Here is a 21,504-nt window from a genome sequence, read left to right as displayed (position 1 = left end):
CTGTCAACAAAAGTGAGTACACCCCTACGTGAAAATTTAAAAATTGGCGCCAAAGTGTCAATATTTTGTGTGGCCACATTATTTTCCAGTACTGCCTTAATCGTCTGGAGTTCACCAGAGCTTCACAGGTTGCCACTGGAGTCCTCCTCCATGACGACATCATGGAGGATGCCCCTCAGATGCCTTCCGTTTGAGGATGCCCCACAGATGCTCAATAGGGTTTAGGTCTGGAGACATGCTTGGCCAGTCCATCACCTTTACCCTCAGCTTTTTTAGCAAGGCAATGGTCTTCTTGGAGGTGTGTTTGGGGTCATTATCATGTTGGAATACTGCCCTGCGGCCCAGTCTCAGAAGGGAGGAGATCATGCTCTGATTCAGTATGTCACAGTAAATTCATGGTTCCCTCAATGAACTGTAGCTCCCCAGTGCCGGCAGCACTCATGCAAACCCAGACCATGACACTCCCACCACAATGCTGGACTGTAGGCAAGACACACTTGTCTTTGTACTCCTCACCTGGTTGCCGCCACATGCTTGACACCATCTGAACCAAATAAGATCATCTTGGTCTCTTCAGACCACAGGACATGGTTCCAGTAATCCAGGTCCTTAGTCTGCTTGTCTTCAGCTAACTGTTTGTGGGCTTTCTTGTGCATCATCTGTAGAAGAGGCATCCTTCTGGGATGACAGCCATGCAGACCAATTTGATGCAGTGTGCAGTCAGAGCACTGACAGGCTGACCCCCCACCCCTTCAACCTCTGTAGCAATGCTGGCAGCACTCTATGTCTATTTCCTAAAGACAACCTCTGGATATGAAGCTGAGCACGCGCATTCAACTTTTCTGGTCGACCATGGCGAGGCCTGTTCTGAGTGGAACCTGTCCTGTTAAACCGCTGTATGGTCTTCGCCACAGTGCTGCAGCTCAGTTTCAGGGTCTTGGCAATCTTCTTATAGCCTACCTTTATGCAGAGCAACAATTATTTTTTTCAGATCCTTAGACAGTTCTTTGCCATGAGGTGCCATGTTGAACTTCCAGTGACCAGTATGAGGGAATGTGAGAGTGATAACACGAAATTTAACACACCTGCTCCCCATTCACACCTGAGACCTTGTAACACAAACAAGTCCCATGACACCGGAAAAATGGCTAATTGGGCCCAATTTGGACATTTTCACTTAGTTTGTTGCCAGCGGTTTAGACATTAATGGCTGTGTGTTGAATTATTTTGAGGGGACAATCAATTTACATTGTTATACAAGCTGTACACTCACTACTTTACATTGTAGCAAAGTGTCATTTCTTCGGTGTAAAAATATATAATCAAATATAAAATGTGAGGTGTGTACTTCCTTTTATGAGCTACTGTATGTCTGAAACACATCATTTTTTAGGGAGACCAAAATAACACCCCTAATAGGGTGTCTATTGGTGTATTTTCTCTTTAATTACTAGCTCTACAGTTGGATGTCAGCAAGACTTTGCTAATGGCTGTAAACTGTGTTGTATTTAAACGTAAATTATCTTAACATTTCTATAGCACAACCTGTAACTGAGGTCATCATATTTTATTTATGTTTACCAGGTACAGCAATTTGGTATAATCTTTTAGTGGACTGCTATGTTTTTATCTTTAAGAATGTTATACAATATGCCACCCTTGGTTGGTATTACATCACATGTAGTATTACAGTACAGATTGAGTTTCCAAATACATGACTATTATGGTAGACTTGTGATATTACAGTATGCAGAGTATTACAGTACATTGGGGTATTACAGCACACAGATAGCAGTACAGGAAAATTGAGTATTGCAGTACACATAGTATTAAAGAACATAAGAGTAAAACAGTAGACATGTGGTATTACTATACACGTAGTATTGGAGAACTAATGGAGTATTACAGTTCACATGGAATATTACAGTACAGTATGGTAAAAATTGGATACTGTATGGTGAAGTATGCTGTCCTGAACTTTAGTCATTGTTTAAAACCCCAACATGATACGATTTTCAACAGCGCCCTGTACTACATTATAGAAAATATATCAGAAGAAAATATTAAACACGTGATGGGTGACTTTTGATAAAAAAAACATTTTCATGAGACTGCATTTCTTTCTTGCAATATTGCCAAATTGGGACACTATTGGCAAGTTGGGACATTTAATTATGTATTGCTAAGATATAAAATTGATAGAGTGGGTTATTTTTGGTGTGTTTTGTTGTCACCAAAGTCAAATTAGAATAAATATACATTTGTAAACCTGTACATGTCACTGTGTGCAGGAAATATTTCTGTTGTGCAAACCTTCAATTTCATCAACTCTCCAGATAGCAGGCCTCAGACACTCTTGCAGGTGAAAAACACTGATGTGTAGGTCCTGCGCTGGCATTTTGGTAGAGAAATTAACCTTGAAATCTCTGCCAACAGCTTTGGTAGACATTCCTACAGCCAATTGGAGGTGGCATTGTTTTGTATTCGAAAGCTGTCCATTTGAGAGTGGCCTTTTATTGTCCCCAGCACAAAGTGCACCTGTGTAGTAATCATGCTGTTTAATCAGCTTCTTGAATTTATGTTACCCCTGTCAGGTGGATGGATTATTTTGGCATATGGAATGTAAACAAATGCGTGCACATTGACACTGTTGTCGCTACACATGATGTCATGAATATAATTATGATTTCACACCCATTGAACTGTCACATACTTCCACACTAGTTTTTGAGTGTTGTTGTGCACATGCAAAGATATCCATTCCAAAGCTTTACTGTCCTGTTTTGCTAATTATCCCATTTTCAAAATTCTCACCTTATTAAAAGAACATATACACTCACCTAAAGGATTATTAGGAACACCATACTAATACTGTGTTTGACCCCCTTTCGCCTTCAGAACTGCCTTAATTCTATGTGGCATTGATTCAACAAGGTGCTGAAAGCATTCTTTAGAAATGTTGGCCCATATTGATAGGATAGCATTTTGCAGTTGATGGAGATTTGTGGGATGCACATCCAGGGCACCAAGCTCCCGTTCCACCACATCCCAAAGATCCTCTATTGGGTTGAGATCTGGTGACTGTGGGGGCCATTTCAGTACAGTGAACTCATTGTCATGTTCAAGAAACCAATTTGAAATGATTCGAGCTTTGTGACATGGTGCATTATCCTGCTGGAAGTAGCCATCAGAGGATGGGTACATGGTGGTCATAAAGGGATGGACATGGTCAGAAACAATGCTCAGGTAGGCCGTGGCATTTAAATGATGCCCAATTGGCACTAAGGGGCCTAAAGTGTGCCAAGAAAACATCCCCCACACCATTACATCACCACCACCAGCCTGCACAGTGGTAACAAGGCATGATGGATCCATGTTCTCATTCTGTTTACGCCAAATTCAGACTCTACCATCTGAATGTCTCAACAGAAATCGAGACTCATCAGACCAGGCAACATTCTTTCAGTCTTCAACTGTCCAATTTTGGTGAGCTCGTGCAAATTGTAGCCCCTTTTTCCTATTTGTAGTGGAGATGAGTGGTACCCGGTGGGGTCTTCTGCTGTTGTAGCCCATCCGCCTCATGGTTGTGCGTGTTGTGTCTTCACAAATGCTTTGCTGCATACCTCGGTTGTAACGAGTGGTTATTTCAGTCAAAGTTGCTCTTCAATCAGCTTGAATCAGTCGGCCCATTCTCCTCTGACCTCTAGCATCAACAAGGCATTTTCGCCCACAGGACTGCCACATACTGGATGTTTTTCCCTTTTCACACCATTCTTTGTATACCCTAGAAATGGTTGTGCGTGAAAATCCCAGTAACTGAGCAGATTGTGAAATACTCAGACCGGCCCGTCTGGCACCAACAACCATGCCACGCTCAAAATTGCTTAAATCACCTTTCTTTCCCATTCTGACATTCAGTTTGGAGATCAGGAGATTGTCTTGACCAGGACCACACCCCTAAATGCATTGAAGCAACTGCCATGTGATTGGTTGATTAGATAATTGCATTAATGAGAAATTTAGCAGGTGTTCCTAATAATCCTTTAGGTGAGTGTAGTATAGAGTATTACAGTATACATGTGTATTACAATAGACCTGTAGTATTACAGAAGACAGGACAGTAAATGTACATAAAATTACCAAACACGTACATCAACATAAACAGTTATATAGAAATCAGCAGTCACCAGTCTATAAAAGTAATATAATATTCTGACAGGTGACATTGCTTTAATTGGCATTTATATCATAGGTTTTCATTTAAAATACATTGAGGTTAAAGGCCACAGTGTGCACAAGGATTTGAATATGATAGAAAAAAATATATATATCTGAATCTGGATCCTGACATATTAAACAATTATAGGCCATTATCGAACCTCCCAACAACTGAATGCCTTCCTGAAGACAAATAACATTTATGAAATGCTCAAGTCCGGTTTCAGACCCCATCATAGTACTGAGACTACACTTGTGAAGGTAACAAATGACCTTCTAATGGCCTCAGACAAGAGTTCCGCATTCGTCCTGTTGCTTCTTGATCTTAGTGCTGCTTTTGACACTATTGATCACTCCCTTCTCTTAGAGAAACTGGGAACCCATATTGGGCTATGTGGTTTAAATCTTATTTATCTGAAAGATATCAGTTCGTATCTGTGGATGGCTTACCCTCTGTCAAATCAAAGGTATGTTTTAGTGTTCCTCAAGGCTCAGTTCTGGGCCCATTATTGTTCTCACTATATATGCTGCCTCTGGGTGATGTAATCCGGAATCACAATGAAAATGTTCACTGTTATGCTGATGACACACAGTTATATATTTCAATGAAGCATGGAGAAGACCCAAAATTAGCTACTCTGGAAGCATGCGTTTCAGATATTAGGAAGTGGATGACAGAGAACTTCTTGCTTTTAAACTCAAGAAAAACAGAAATGCTCATTTTAGGACCTAAGAAACAAAGAGCGTTAGCAGATCTCACTGTAAACCTTGACGGCTGCATGGTCGTATCCCAAAAAACTGTAAAAAACTTTGCCATTACCCTTGACCCTGACCTCTCCTTTGATGGACATTTAACATATGTCTCAAGAGTAGCTTATTTTCATCTTCGAAACATTGCAAACTCCAGAAACTTTCTATCAAAAACTGATGCAGAAAAACAAATCCATGCTTTTCTTACTTCTAGATTAGATCACTGCAATGCTCTTCTTTCAGGTTACCCAGACAAATCAATAAATAAACTTCCATTAGTGCTGCACACGGCTGCTAGAATCCTAACTAGAACAAAACAATTTGAAGACATTACTCCAGTACTAGCCTCTTTACACTAGCTGCCTGTTAGGGTTAGGGCTGATTTTAAGGTTTTATTGTTAACCTGTAAATCAATACATGGACTTGCTCCTACTTACCTCGCTGAAATGATCCAGCCATACATACCTACACGTAACCTTAGATCGCAAGATGCAGGCCTTTTTATTGTACCTAGAATTTCTAAACAAACAGCCTGAAAGCAGAGCCTTTTCTCATAGAGCTCCACTACTGTGGAATGATTTACCAATTAAGGTTAGAAATGCAAACTCAGTGCAAACTTTCAAGAGTCTACTAAAGATTCATCTCTACAGCATGGTATATGATTATGTGTAGCCTGGCCCAGGGTCGTGAAGGTGACCAGAAAGACTTGATACTGTCCACCCTTGCTGTCTTGCCAGGTGGGCTCTCATCGCCACTGGGATGCCCTCCCTCCAATGCCTTTCGGGGGAAGAGTCACTGGCTTGTTGTTTTCTCTCTGTTGCGCACTTGTGCAATTGGGCTGTACTCTGCTGGCAATACTCTGCCCTCATTCAGGGTGGTTGCAAGGTTGGTGGGTGTCCCTTTGGTTGATGCTTGGCAATGTGGGTGGATTCATTTCCTGCCTGTTGGGCCCTGTCCGGGGCCTCCCCCAGATAGGGTCACAGTGTCACCGGGCCTGGGTCCCCTCTAGGTTTCTTCCTAAATTTCGGCCTTCTTAGGGAGTTTTTCCTAGCCACTGAAATTCAACACTACTCTTGTTTGCTCCTTGAGGTTTAAGGCCGGGTGTTTTGTAAAAGCACTTTGTGACAACTGCTGATGTAAAAAGGACTTTATAAATACATTTGATTGATTGATTGATTGATTGATTGAACACCAGAACCATAGACAATAACAGTGAAGGTGAAACTATCAAACACACAGAACTAAAAAAGACAACATACATTTTACAGCTATATAAAATATAGCATGCCAGTTCCATTAGCACATGCCATTATTAATCATGTCTCTTTCTAACTACATGTAGTCTACCATATAGAACTGGTCATGAGGAAAGGATAGCCAGTATTGACAAGCTTAGATTGTTTCCAATTAGGCATATGGATGCAGTGTGCTTCAATGAGCTTGCATTATAACGTAGCAGACTATTATTTTCCCATTGAGAGCTCACTGGTGTAATCTTGACTCCATTTCCTTTGGTTGCTGAGCTAGCAAAACAAAGTGTCTATAAAGATGAAAGATGCCAGTTTCACCAGCGTTACTATGGGTAGTGATGTATCCTAATTGGGGAGGGAAATGCATTTGTTCCAGTTTATTACACCTAGCCTATCTTCTCCCAGTTCACACAGAGGCTGGAAACTCACTGTTGGGACTCCAGTGAGGACCGCTTTCCCTATCTGGGCTTTTAAAATACCATTCTCGAAATTGATCAGAATTCATGTCCCCGTCACATAGTCCTTCTGAGCTAGACAGAGTTGGGATAGAAGTCGTGTTTTTATAAGCCAATGATCAGTACTGCCCACATCAGCTGGTGAAGTTTCCGGAGGCTTGTGAAACTGCTAATCTGAAACCCACCAGAGGGGGGATTGTACAGCTATCCGAAATTAACTGACTTGTGTACACTCACTGGTATAATGCATTATTGTTCTCTCTCTCTCTCTCTCTCTCTCTCTCTCTCTCTCTCTCTCTCTCTCTCTCTCTCTCTCACTGTTTGTAAATATTTTTTATAATTATAATGGTTTTAAATGTAACTATTAATGTATTGACCATGAAGAATGTAGCTGGTTGAAACAGAATCTGTGGCTATGGTCTCCAGTAATGCAAAGTATTTTCTGTACTGCTATTTCTTGCCTCCTCTACCCTGTTCTCCTCAAAACCCATTCGATGACAAGTTGAGGAGAGAAGACCTGTCTCTTTTCATCCTGAGACTGCCCCTCCCCCTCCACTCCCCCAGGTGTTCTCTAATAAGCACCTTCCTAAACGCGAACAAATTTAGAGCCGGGGAGAGCATCCTCTAAACCACCATCTATCATTCTAATGAGCAAAAGCAGGGGGTGTGTCCACGCCTCCCGATGAGACGCAGGTGATTAAGGCCAGATACAGGTGTAGGCTTCACGGGCATGGTGACGCTACGGAGCCAATGTAATGACTTGAATACACAGTAGTCTTTGGAGACAGGGCAGGCCTAGACAGAGCACTAGTACATTCTGATTGGGCATTATCTGCTGGTACGGATAGGACCTAGCTAGCTTCCCGTCTGCTGGTGGATGAAGGATTCAAGTTGTCTCCTGTAACTCGACTCATCTCCTTGCCTCACGATACAACGAGGGACACAATTCAATCACAGGATCCAAAATCTCCCTCACGTTACCATTACAACCGTTCACCTTTTATTTTCACATTAGATGCAAAAACGCGCCTGCCAGGTGTCCACGGCGAACCAACTCTACTTCCACTAATGGTCATGTAATTTCCTTTGTGTAAATTCAGGAGATATTTATGGTTTTCGTCTCCAAACTGCTTCATTAACCTCGTTCCCAACCTGCTAGGTAATTAGCTGAACAGCTGTATGGTGTCTGACAAGTCCTCCTCCATTCGCTAGCCACTCTCCACCACTAAAGCCAGCGAGGAATCCATCACAGATGCTCACTGTTTGGACAGCTTTTAGCAGTGTTCATACACAACCGTTCACCGTTCAGCTGGAGGGCACGCCCCAGTCTCAATGGATGCGTCGCATGATAATAAATCAAAACTCACGGAAAATGTTTGCCTTCGCATACCAATCTCCTTATCAATGTTTTTAATGAATTTACCCACCGTAGAATACTTCTACTTCTGAAAGTGAACTTTGAGTAATTATGATAGATAGTTGTGAGTGGCCAGTTTCGTTCTTATGTAGGACAGAATGAATCTGGAATGTGGCCAGATCGAGTTTTTTTTTTAACAACTGAAGTCATCTCAGTGATTTGCACATCAATTTGTCACTTAGCCAGTCATTCTAACATCCTTATTTAGTGCCCACAGGGTCCACACAATTAACCCAGCGTTATATAGCCTCCCTCATCTTCAGCCCGGCCAATCCTCCCTCTCAGCTCTTCTCTGCTGTCCATTGCATCTGTAAGGCTGACGTCACCCGTAGTCGTACTTGTTAAGGCCTGGTGAGTCATGGGTACACTTTTCATCAATATTCGTCTTCTTTTCATTAATTATGTCATAAACTGCCTCTCTTTTCCCATCCAGACATCATCCGTTGCGATTATAGTCACACTGCTGCCAAGATCCGGATCATCTACATACCCAAACGTCCATGGATTGACAAACAGTATATCTTTTAATATATATCCATATCTTTTAATACCCTTAACCTATTTCCTAACTATACATGTAGCTTTGGCAACAACACACAAAATGTTCAAATGTTCTTTGAGACCAGGAATGAATGAGGTAGAACATACAGTTTTTCCCCTGAATCATCAAGTGAAGAGCATGTCGGTACATCCCTGTAACTTCAGACACTTGCATGCGGTGTTGAAGTAACCCTTGAACGTGTACGACGCCTCCTGGGTTTGGAATGTCCAATGCAAACACAATCAAGCCATTGAAAAAGCTCCTCTATTGTAACAACAACATCAAATGTGCAGCGCGAGACCTTGACACAGGCAACCAGGGAGGTGTAGCACGATGATGACAGACAAAGGGCGGCCAGCGCTCGATGCCGTGTGTGGCCACATAATAGGGCTCAATTAGAGTGTTTTCTCAGTCCGAGCAGCATGGGGGATCTGAATGGCAGGGTGTTCTGCGGGCACTGATGGATGGAAGGTGAGAGCACGGGTGAACGGGCAGAATGTGTGTGTGTGCGTGCGTGTGTGCGTGTGTGTGTGTATCTCTACCCATCCCCACACATCGTTTCCAACGTGCCCGTCCCCGCTCCCTTCCCATCTCCTCCCTCCCTCCCTCTGACAGGTCGCTGACTGACTGAGGAGAAATAGACAGCGCGCCTCACACTTTGTGTGGCCTTGAAACGGTTTTCTCTCTGTATAACAGGGCTGTAACGCTTCACTGCTTGGAGCCTCGCTGCTTCTTCCTGTTCTTCACTAGCTGGGACATCATTCCATAATTCAGAGGAGCAGTACTGTTCTTTTTCTCATTTATTCTTTCACGTGACATTGTCTGTCTGTATGGTAACCTATCAAAGTAAAGGGGAATACGTGGATAATTGCTCAGGGCAGGACACCATACCATCAATGACTAAGTGATGTGCCGTAGCGGACTGCCATTTCCAGACAATGTCCAGAGCTTGTTATATTGATTATTTCTTTTTTTGCCCTCTCAAAAAAGACTAATGAGCTCCAGGATTTCCACTAGAAAGGTTAATACAATATTGAAATATCAGGAGATTAATGATATGTTTTCACCCTCATGCTCCTGCAGACCAGGGTGACAAATGTCTTGCCCTTTTTACTCTGCGCCTCCCTTTTGGTGGTCTCTTTCAAAAGGAAAGTTCACTCTTTTACATTTGGCCGTATTTTCTAACTGTTTCTTTTGATACTAAGACATATTGGTTAGAGTCATCAATTAACTATCTTGAAGGTTGAATACAATGCATTAGCAAGTTTTTTAACACTCTAAAACACACTATACCAACTTATTATACATTAATGTTGTGTTCTGCATAATACTCAGAAAAACTCAAATTTCTCTGTAATGAATGGTAATGAACAGTTTGCGGCAGTTATGTCAAGTGGGGAATTAATTAAAAGCATTGAAAGATTTAAATATATGTTAACTTTTTTTTTGTTTTTCGGTTTCGCTTTCTGTTTCTCTCTCTCTGTCTCTCCCTCTGTGTATTTGTCTGGCTCTTTCTCTCCCTTGATTCTCCCTCTCCCTCTCTCTCTATCTCATACTTTAATGGCCATCCAGTAAGGTATAACTTGAATCTCAAATGTTTCAATGTGCTGTCCAGTGTATTAGAATGTACCTGGGATTTAATTCTGGTCTAAAATGTTCTTGAACACCATGGCTATGGTGTTTGATGAGATGGAATCTGTCTCTCCGCCTCTCGTGTTGGTGTCAGTCAATGAATAGCACTGATCTATCTTCATTAGTGGGCCCTTCTAGTAGAGCATATATCTTCCTGCATTGTGCCACCAGTCTGGATGTTGTCGCCATACTTCTGCCTCAGGTGAATGGCCATGGCCATAGAAAGCCTCAACATTCTCTCCCACTCCAACTACCGCTGTTGCTGCTGTCTGGCATCACGTGATCTAAGTCGTTAGCGTCCAGTTACTTACTGGAACAGTGGATTTATACCAGTTCTTACCCTGCATTCTAAGGCGTGGCTTCTGCATTTTAATCAACTTGGCATAATTGGAGTGATTTCCTGTCCTGTTGTATATTTCAGTCCATCTATCTGTATAATTAGGCTAAAGTCAAGTCTTTGTCTGATGGAGCAGAGTGGACTTTTTCACACTCATTCCTCTTCTGTCCATAGCACACACAATTACACAGCAGCTCGGGAAATCGAGGAAATTACCTTTGTCATCTCATTTTCCATTGAGGGACTCATATCGCAAAGCTCTCTCCACTAGCGTCAAACATTGAATGTATCTCTACAAAATTGTTGAGCTCTCATGTCTATTTCAATGTGACACATTACACTGTTAACGCTTCAATTTGGGCTCCAACAACTCACACTTGCTGCATACACCTGACGCTAAAATGTGTGCTTTGTCCTGATCAGGAGCAGCAGGTAGCCTAGCATCTGACCAGTAACCAAAAGATTACAAGATCACTATTTTAGACCGGTGTAGATAGTTTCAAAAAGCACATTGCAATCTGTTTATTATCCGATCAGTGAAGTGAATCCAGCACGATCAAGAAAATGAGGGTCGTTGTTGCCAAGAGTTGTGCCCATGCTGTTGCCCATGACTACACAATGCAATCCAGCTTATAGCCAAGTCAGCCCTCTGAGTTTCATTGTTCAGTTATGTTGTTTTCTCTGTCTCTGTATAAGAAATCCCTTGTATCTTTGATATATAATCCTCATGAGCAAGTACGAGGCTGCTGCAGTAGAACAAGATTTTCTTGTTCAAGGCCAGCAGTTTTACCCAGGATTTTTTGGGGGGAATTTAGCCGGTATTATTGAATACAACTATATTAACTTCAAGACAGACAGCTTCTTCTTTACTCAACTTTATTGAACTAACCGATTGTTGCTACTGAGCATGTGCATGACTGTACATTAACAACCAATGGCAACTTGCCTTATACTACACTTACTGTCACCCTAACTTATTCGAAAATAATATGGTCCCATCAAAGCTAATATGAAACTGCAGTATCAAAACCCGGAATCAGGCTTAGCTTGTTTTTTTTCGTTAGGCAAATACAAAATATTCATTATTCCAACTAAATTGCATGAGTCATTGAACAACATTTTCACTATGTCATCCTCATGAAGACACCTACTATATAATCCCTACCCTAGAAACAGTTAGGCTTTTATCAGCACTACTTTATCAGAGACTGATGCCTTATGTCAGTGGTATTCAAATCTGGATCTGGAAGGCAGTTCCACTCCATTTCTTTGCCACTGTCTAACCAGGGACTTATTTAGGCCTGGGACACCAGGTGGGGGCAATGAATGATGAGGTAGAACAGAAAACCTACAGACGTTATGGGGTAATATCTGAATACCCCTGCCCTAGGTAGAACCTGGAGTGTACATGACAAACATTTTGGTTATTGAAGAGCAGCCAATTACCAAGTATTTACTTTCAATCCTATAGCAAATTTGTTCTTACCTTTCCCAGGCTTGCATCAAAACATATCTCTATCTCTGAGACCTATGGAGATTTCCTTAGCTTCATGGCTTGTTTTCTTTTGCTCTGACATTCACTGGGAGGTGAATCATTTTAAAACATATTTCTTGCTTTATCATTGTGGGGTATTGTGCGTAGATTGATGGCAACAAATATATATTTAATCAATTCTAAATCAAGTCTGTAACACACACCATGGCATTGTACAGTGTGTTCAGTTCTGTAATGCAGTTGTTATCTATGTTTTTTGTAACAGACTCCCCTCTCTGAAATTCATTATCAACAAGGTCGTTCTAGGTCCACAGGTCCAGCCTAGGACCTCATGTTATAAAAACCAGTAGCCCACAGTGTTATGCTTGGGATATTGGATCTAAATGGATCTAAATGTTCAGCTACCCAACATCAGAACAAGAGTAGAGACACAGATTGAAATTGGAGCCAGATAGCCCAATGGATGTGAAATCTGAGGTAGCAGGTCATCATATTAATTGCCCAAGGGGAGAGGAAGCCCATTGACCATGCAGTGAAAGCCTATGGAGTGAGATGTAACTGGACAGATCAAATTTGATCTAATTCAGTTTTCTGTTTACAAAAGTAGAATATTTTGAAGTGGATAAAGTTTTGTAGACTTTTGACAAAGTTTGAAAAACGACCTGGTTTGGAAGGAATGCAGAGCAAAAAGAGTTATTGTACACTCCAACTTCACAGAAATGTGCCAACATTGCCCACTAGATCTCGTTTGTGTTTGACTCTGCCTACCTTTTCTAGGTTCTTCCCACTGAGCTTCACTAGCCTGTCATTAAAAATGACAGCTTGTGGTCTATGTTGGTTTAGTTATACAGTTATTTGGTCCTAGCACTCTGATGTTCACTGCTCCTGGGTAGAGATAGATGAAAGACACATTTGCTCTACATATTCATACCCGACCTTCAAATTACAAAATAATTTTTTAAAACCCTGTAAAATAAAGTGAATTTACATGTATTTTCAAAAGTAAGTGTCACATTAGACATTAGTTGACTTGATTATAGCTGGTGCTACATTTGAGCCGGATTCTGCTGAAAACGATCTGACACCATTAAAATGTGTCCAGTCTGATACTTCTTAAGATAATCTCAAAATAATCTTCACTATTTGCCATGGAAACATAATAAATAAAGGGATCAGTTAGTCAAATTAGTTCAAGCTGTCTTCTAGTTAATTGTAATTCTCTCTTTAAAATGTAATGTGGAAACCTATGGAGAGATTTTTTGCCTGAAAGGGACCCCAATCCGTTGTTGTGCAATCAGGTTGCTCATAAATCCCAATTCATATTTCGGCAAATTATCTAATTACATTTTTTTAAAGAAAATACATATTTTTAATCTTAACACATTTTGGTTGTGGATAATTCTTCTGAACTATTTCAGAATACAATGATTCAATCTTTCTCAATTCATGAAAACAAAATGAAGAAATAAAACATAATCACTAGTGTATACATTTAACATGATCAAGCATGTCACAAAGCATTTCAGTTACTTAAGACTTTAACAGAATCCCATGTGCTGGGATTGCGTATCAATTGCTTGTGCATGGGGAGGGCTGCACCAATGAGATACTAGAGATTTCATCACATAAGTTTTAAAGCCTACATTGACTACATTGGGGTGTTGAAATGAACCACCCAGAATCTATCCAAGTAGCCCAAACCAAATTATACACTACATGATTGGAGTGTCCTCCATTTTGTCGTATATAGCTGACAAAAATTCAGGATATATTTTGTTTTGTATGTGTCACGTTTTGAAATCAGACGTAAACAAATGCCATGTCATATAATTATTATATCATTATTTGCCCTGCGTCTTTGCTAATTTTCACTCCCTCTGCTTAGGGACCGTTAGGGGCTCTTACAGAAGACAGAGGTATTATACTCGTAGCTTGTTATTGGAATGGAAGAGCGCATGGTAGTGAGGCCGCTGTGAATACTTTGCAAAGCTACAGTATACTAACTATTAGTAAAGTTGTATTACCAAAGATAAAAACATACAGCTAGACTATGCTGGAAAATTGTTGAAACAAATTGATTATCAAGTTGAACTTTTGATTTGGTAGTTACTGCAGACAGAAAACCATGTAGTTGGATGACTAAAACTTTTTAAAAGTTTTCTTTACATTGGAATTTGAATTGCACAATCTATGCTAAAGGGTAACCATTAATGTAATAATAGCTAACTCAATTGATCATTTTCTGAGTTTGAGCTACGTTTGTTTGTTGTCCTGCAGTCATAATGCAAGAAATGTACTTCCCTGTTTCTCGTTAGGCCACATCATTTCAGGCACAGTGTAAAGCCTAATTTGGTGGTCAGTGGAAGTAGTTTTCCGGCATGCACCCCAGACAGGAATGACCTATTTTCTGCTGTCGGCACACTGTCAGCAGCCTACGGTCATCTGTCTTCATTGGCAGACCATCTCCAAGTCGGGACCATTTTTGTGTTATTGTCAAATGTGTAATCATAGTTCGCTTGACTAACCAGCTTGCTTATGTTTAGTGTTGGCTATCGGCTTGAAACTGTTATCAGACGTGCACATCACTGTTGACATTACAACTGCTGAGATACAGAAAGGCAACCTTGACAAAAATATGAAAGGGAACGTTACATGTAGATTTGTCTTTTAATAACCTACATATGCCTTTGGTTAGTACCGGTTAGGTGAAACCTACCAGAACTAACCAGAGATCTCTGTTATTTCCAAGTTGTGTGAATCAGAATCCCTTGGAAGATATTGTCCTAGCCAAAGACCGGGTTATATTTCCTGTCAAGCTGACGTTTTGTACAGTTACGTATATGTATAATTTGAAGTGTTAGTTGAGATCGACATTCCGTTGTTGACGCATGTGACATTGTTGTGAGTTAAATCCATACTTGCCATTGCCAGTATTATTTATTCTTGTCCTGCATGCTATCAGAGCAAATTATTACTATATATTTTATTTATATGAGCAATAACTGATTGATTGAAAGGAGTAATATACTGCACATGTCCGTTTATTAAAAAAAACTCACCATTTGGCACCACCACTTAATACACATCCAATCCTGAGTGACCAACGTTAAAAAATCTATAGGGCCATTACTGTAAAGCTAATACAGTCACCAGGACAGCACACATTTATTTCACTCATTCTGACTGACAAATAAGAAATGGCACATTATCCCAGTGAATAGTTGGAGTTGATGATTGCAGAGCATCCTTCCTCATTAGACTGTCAGGATGTTCATTTTTTAGCTCACAAACTATACATTCCCTTGCTGTGATTATTTAATTCATTCTTGTCTGTCACTTTTCTCTCCTATGATGTATTCAGCTCTCCTGTGTCCTACCTCCAGAGATCAACCAACTGCTATTCACCAAGCATGGGTTGATTCATTCACCTGTGAGTAGAATCATTGTACTGCATTTTCCTTTCAGTCGTCTGTGGTTTGATGCAACACCCTATGAGGTAAATTCCCTTATCACGTCAACACCAGAAGACACTCTACAATCATGCCATTAAAGGCCAATGAGGCATCCTGTCTATTGGAAATTCCACCATCCAGGTCTGCATTCTCACATTTTTCCATTTCTTATTGCTGTACATGGAAAGACTCATGCAAACATTGGGAAGGTATAACTACAAGCTTTATCTTCAGTGTTTCTGTCCCCTATAGGGAACTGTGCACATCTTAAAGGCAGTGTAAGGTATGCCTTTAAGGTATGCCATTGGTAGCTACGGTAGCTTTTCTCAGGAACCCTTCTTGTGTTTTCGTCTTTGCAAGAAGGTAAAAGTTCAGTAAGTGTGATTTGGCTTCCAAGCCTGTCATGTGGCTTTAACATCCAATGACAGATCCTCACAACCTTTGCCTAGTGCGTCTCAGCTCGAGCTTTTCTATGCATTTGCTGTCCTGGTTTGTTCTATTACTATCGCCAGCTGCTGAAGGGCAGCCATATAATTTCTCTGTTAAGGGAGTGGCATAAATCCCCTGCTACTGATGGGCAAGCTGCAAGTTACCTGGGTGCTAGGCTTATTCAATAGAACTGCTGCCCATAGAGGATGTAGGGTTGGTCCAAATTCCTCAGATGGAAAGAGAGCTAGCGAGCTACTTATGCTCATAGAAGTGAGGGTGATTAGATGGCTTTCCCTTGGATGAGCTGCCGTGGCCCACCTAGTGTTACCTAGTTAGGTCGGCTTGCAGCTTCACTGTATGTCCCCATAGTGTGTCACGCCGAAGATCCAACTAAAAAGGGACAGTTACAACTTTAGTAACGTTCCCTGAAGGAGGGAATAAGGTTTGACATCCTACTGACACCGTGCTGTCTAGTCACAAGGAAAGGTGGTCCAGAATCAGAGAATAAGAGCTGTGATTGTATCACTTGAAAGGCGGGGCTTTCAACTGGCTTGAACTCTCTGTGTGTTCATGTGTTGACATGTTAAGGGTGCCAACCACATAGTGTGTCGTGCCTCATTCAGGGAATGATTAGGTATTATGGATGTAGATTTCAAGTTTTTAGAAGGTTTTTAAAGAAGTTCATTTTCACCTCCTAAAATGCACTAAACATTTATATATATATAGTTAGGCTTAGTTCATTTTACTTGGTGTACAACCTTGACCGTTGAAGCTGAATTGTTGTTAGTGCAGTACATAACTATTTTTCCAACCTGGCTCTCATACCAACATGGGTGGCTATTAATTCCCAAGTTAAATTCTCGCACTCCTCCCCAGTAAATCCTCAGTCAACTTACCTTGTAAAATATTGGCAAATAAATTATTGAACAGAAAGACAGAAACATACAATGACTGTCTGAGGATGGGGGCATCACGGTCACAGCAACAGCCAATGGGAAGTAAAGGAAAAGGTTTTTGAACATATAGACATTTGCTGGTGGGTTTGAACCACTAACTGATGTGTTTGCAGCCCTGCTGACAGCTATCCCAACCCATTTACCTACAGCTGCATTGACTTCATTTTTACAATTTGAGGAATTTAAATGAATTTAAATTATATTAGAATTTTTTAAGAAAGTACTTTCATTTGTCCTTTCACTCGTTAAGAAAAACAAGATGGTCCATTTTACTTATTGATCTTGGGAGAATCCTTTGCCGATCTGCCTGCCAAACGTACTGGAGCCAAAAGGGACAGTACTAACAGAAGATAAAACACGGGTCTCTGCACACCCAGAATCAATGCGACTATCATTTTATCTTTGTTTGGCAGACTTTCATCAGAGCATTGATGCACAGTGATCCGGATCACATTCTTTAACGTGTGGATGCAATCCGTCATAATAAAGAACACCTGTATTCAAGCTCATGTTGATGCCCTAGCCTATGTTTCAAGAAATAACTTGTTTTTATTCATCTACCATTAAATGTAATACGTTTCTCTCTTCTTTCATCCAACTTCATTCCGAGTCAGGCCTGAGGCTCCTATCCACTCTCACAGTATAAGCGGCCATTGGATGTGACTCCCCGTTCATACACATTCATGTCCTACTAAACCTCCCTGGTTTGCTCTTCTGTCTTACAACGATTTGTCCTGACTTCCTGGCTACCCAAGCACCCCTGTTACTTCGGGCATGACATTTGTGCAGCAGTGTACATAGGAAACTATAGTGAGCTAGCTTGCTGTCGCTACCGGCAGTGACTGAGTTGTTGTTCTGTCTGAGCAGTCTAATCAATCTTAGGTTGTGTTGTCTCAATACTTTAATGTCTAATATCTTTCATCCTCTGTTATGCTCTGTTAGGCCTATTAAATATCAGAAGTGAAAGACCCAGGCCAGGCAAAACCGAGTAATTAACTGTCATATATTACATTAAAGATGAATTCATGTTCAGATCAATTAGAAGACTGGTGCTTGAGTTTTTATCTTATCATTATAGCAGTGGGAAGATCAGATAACTTTGGCACTAGTATACGTCATCAAGTAATTAACACTGGAATACATTTTCCATAACAAGAGTTCAGATGTCTTGATGGCTACACATAGTCACAGTGAGTGTGTGATTTTAAAGAGGCAAACAAAGTGTGTTAATTATATACAAATTGAATTTCAACAATTCAAAATGAAGGTAACATTCTGTAAAGGCTCTATATAAAGGGGTTATTATTATTGTAAAGGATTATTTATTCATTATTTATTCATTTGTACTATAAACCTTAGGTGGTTGAATAACTCATCTGTGCTTGCAAAATTGTTTTCCAATAGTTACTTTTAGTTATGAACCATTTACAAATACAAATACATGTTTGTTTTTTTAACAGATAATTCTATTTTTCATATTATTATTTGAAACTTCATTCTCTATCGGCATTGGTGCAGAACCGCTTTCTAACCTGTGAGTAATTGCAAAATGCTGTAATTGTTTTTTTTTACTGAAAACATCCTACCTAGTGCATCTTTAATGGGAATATATGGGAATTTATGAAAATACAAAGCTTTGTTTGTCTTCCTCTCAGGGATCCATGTCTTCTGCCTAGACCTCCTCAATGTCCACATCTTGAACATCAGCCTTATCTTCATTCTCACTTTCCAACCTTACTGAGGATGGCTCATTGTCAGGCTCAAAAAGACTCAACATTTCCCGGATGGCCACCAATGTTTGAACCCTGGATCAGCCTGTTTCGTGCTTCGGTGAGTGCGTTCACAAACAGGGACTAGTTGCACTCTGAAGTGGATGATGTTGGTGGGATTTGGCGGATGATGGAGGCAGGGGAAAGAGCCTAAGATCACAAAGTCCCTTCTATCATGAGATATGTTGGCACGACTGCCATATTGCATCTCCATCTCAATGGCCTTCCTTGTAAGTATACTTCTTGGTCCTCATCCAGGCCAAGGTGGTGCAACACGGTAGTGATGACACCATAGGACTTATTGATCTCTGCACCGGACAAGATGCTCTTGCCAGGATACTTGGGATACGCTGGCAAAATACATTTTTAAGTTATAAGATAACTTTTTTGATTAATTTAAGCAACATTCCCCAAATTCCTGGTCTTAACTTCCCATGGAAAATGTTCGTAACATTTCCAGAAATTACCAGAAAGTTTCCAACCCTTGACGTGTGAGGTGTTTAGGTTTAGTACCATAATGTCCTTACCAAATCAGATTTTATTCAGTCATACCTTCACTTCATTTACCAATTTGTAAGTGCATTTGTAAATTGTTAATTACTGGTTATACTATAGGTATTTGCTCGCTATTTGGCAAGCACTGACATAACCAGTTTGAGAGAACTTTTATAAATGATTTATAACACATTTACAAATGATTGACTCTGAATAATGTAATCATAAACTCTTTACAAATGTTACCTTAATATAATAACTTTCACAAGAAGCCTTTTTCCAGTTTGTGATGGTAATTAGGGTGTGTGCAGAGCCCAGAAATCCAGGGGATAATCTGGCCTTTCCGTATTAGATGGGAAGTGGACCATGAAAGTAATTGGGGAGTGTAACACAAATTGGATTTTAGCGTGATGTGGTTTTTATTCCTCCCAGGCAACATTTGCAGAGCGATTAGAACAATGCCGGTGCAGCGGCGGAACATTTTCAAAATGTTTTATTACATACGTGTAACGTTTATGATCAAACGCTTAGAGCAGGTTTAGTAATCAACTCCCTTGTGGGAGGTACTTTACGTACAGGGGGTGGTATACGCAGGAGAACGGGAGAAAAGCCCAGGTTTATGTCCAGGGTAAAAAAAAGAAGAGATGTTTTTATCGCTACAACTGTCTTCAAAATATTTCCAATTAGAATTCAGATTAGATTGCTCTGAAATAAACTAGCAAATCAAGCACAACCATTACGGATGGCAGGGTTGTTTTGCAAGGTGTCCCACAGAGACTTAAAAGGCATATTTCTCTACCAAGTGTTCTTGTTAAAGAGGAGGAGAGTGGGAGAGCGACAACCTGTTTTAAACAGTGAACGCTGTGTGAGACACTTACAAATATCATGATTAGAGACAAATTCATTAGGCAGTAAAACTGTGTAATGAGATACGGTGGCGAAGCGCTAACCACCAGGGTTTGGTAAGCCTCCCGGGCTCACACCGCTGTGACCCTGGGATCAAAAGACCTGAAAGACTGGAATATCTGCAGCTTTACGGGACACCAAGAAACACCACAGAATGCCTCAAGCTGATAAATTGGGTTTCATCACCTCGGCAAGCCTACCCGTGGCCAGCCCACATGCCTAGCTGAATACTGAACAGTCCCATTGCTGTGTGGCTAGAGACATGTTCTGTATAACAAGGTTTTCATCCAGAGAGAGTGGAGCTTGTATTGTACTGTATCTGTCGTGTGGACTGGAGCGGTTTAATTGAATTAGATTTGTTCTTTGGATCCCCATTAGCTGACATCAGCTAGTCTCCCTGGGGTCTGAGACAACTAAAAATACATGATAAACACTCAACAAGTAAAACACATCTGACAAAGAAGACATGACATCAATCATCAAGCTGTAGCTGGGAGTGAAGAGCTGATCTACAGAGCTTTCATAAGAAGATAATGTGTTTCTGTGGATAAATTGGTAAACCATGTTACTATTGGGACATATTTACTTCAATTACCATCCCAGTTTTCTTTTCTATTTAGCATGTCCCAAATTTTGACGGTGAGAGAAAATCGCAGGAAGCAAGTTATTTTCTGCTATGTGCCAGTGGCTATAAGAACCCCCCCCCTCCCATCTATTACATGTAGTATGTTTCATGCTGAAAACGGTCAAACATGTCAACACCTCAGGATATGACTCTGTGCGCACACACGCACGCACACAAACACACACACCACGCACACAAACACACACACGCACGCACACAAACACACACACGCACGCACACAAACACACACACCACGCACAGGGAAGCCTGCAAATGCTAACGGGGGGATAAGGAAACCCCCGGACAGCATTAATTACTGGGTGGAAGAAGGTGAATGCTATGTACATGTATCAAGCCTTGTCTCCTGTCAGAGAGGGAAGAAAGGAAAACAAAAGGAGGATTGAAAGAGAACAGCGCGACGGACAACGAGAGGTGCTAGGTAGGGAAGGAAAGAGCCTACATGGAGGAGACACTATCTTGGCTTGTGGACAGGCAGGGGGATGCCTCGGGTGTTGTCTTTCAGGGTGATGTTACAGGGTACACCCAGTCATCATTAATCACAACAGGAGTGTCTAGAGCTCCATCGCTGCTTAGGTCAACAGTACAACCTCTAACCCTACGAAGAGACCCTAAATATCAGTGCCTGTCCCCAAATGTCCCCTATCTCTCCATCTCTCTCTCTCTCTCCCTCTCTCTCTCTCTCGGATCCTCTTAATGTGCCGCCATCTCCTTGTGTTAATTTGCTGCTTCAGTGACACGCATCATTGAGGGAGTCGT

This window comes from Esox lucius, chromosome 1 (assembly GCF_011004845.1).
Source record: "Esox lucius isolate fEsoLuc1 chromosome 1, fEsoLuc1.pri, whole genome shotgun sequence".
NCBI classification, from domain to species: domain Eukaryota; kingdom Metazoa; phylum Chordata; class Actinopteri; order Esociformes; family Esocidae; genus Esox; species Esox lucius.
Note: the sequence above shows the minus strand (reverse complement) of the source record.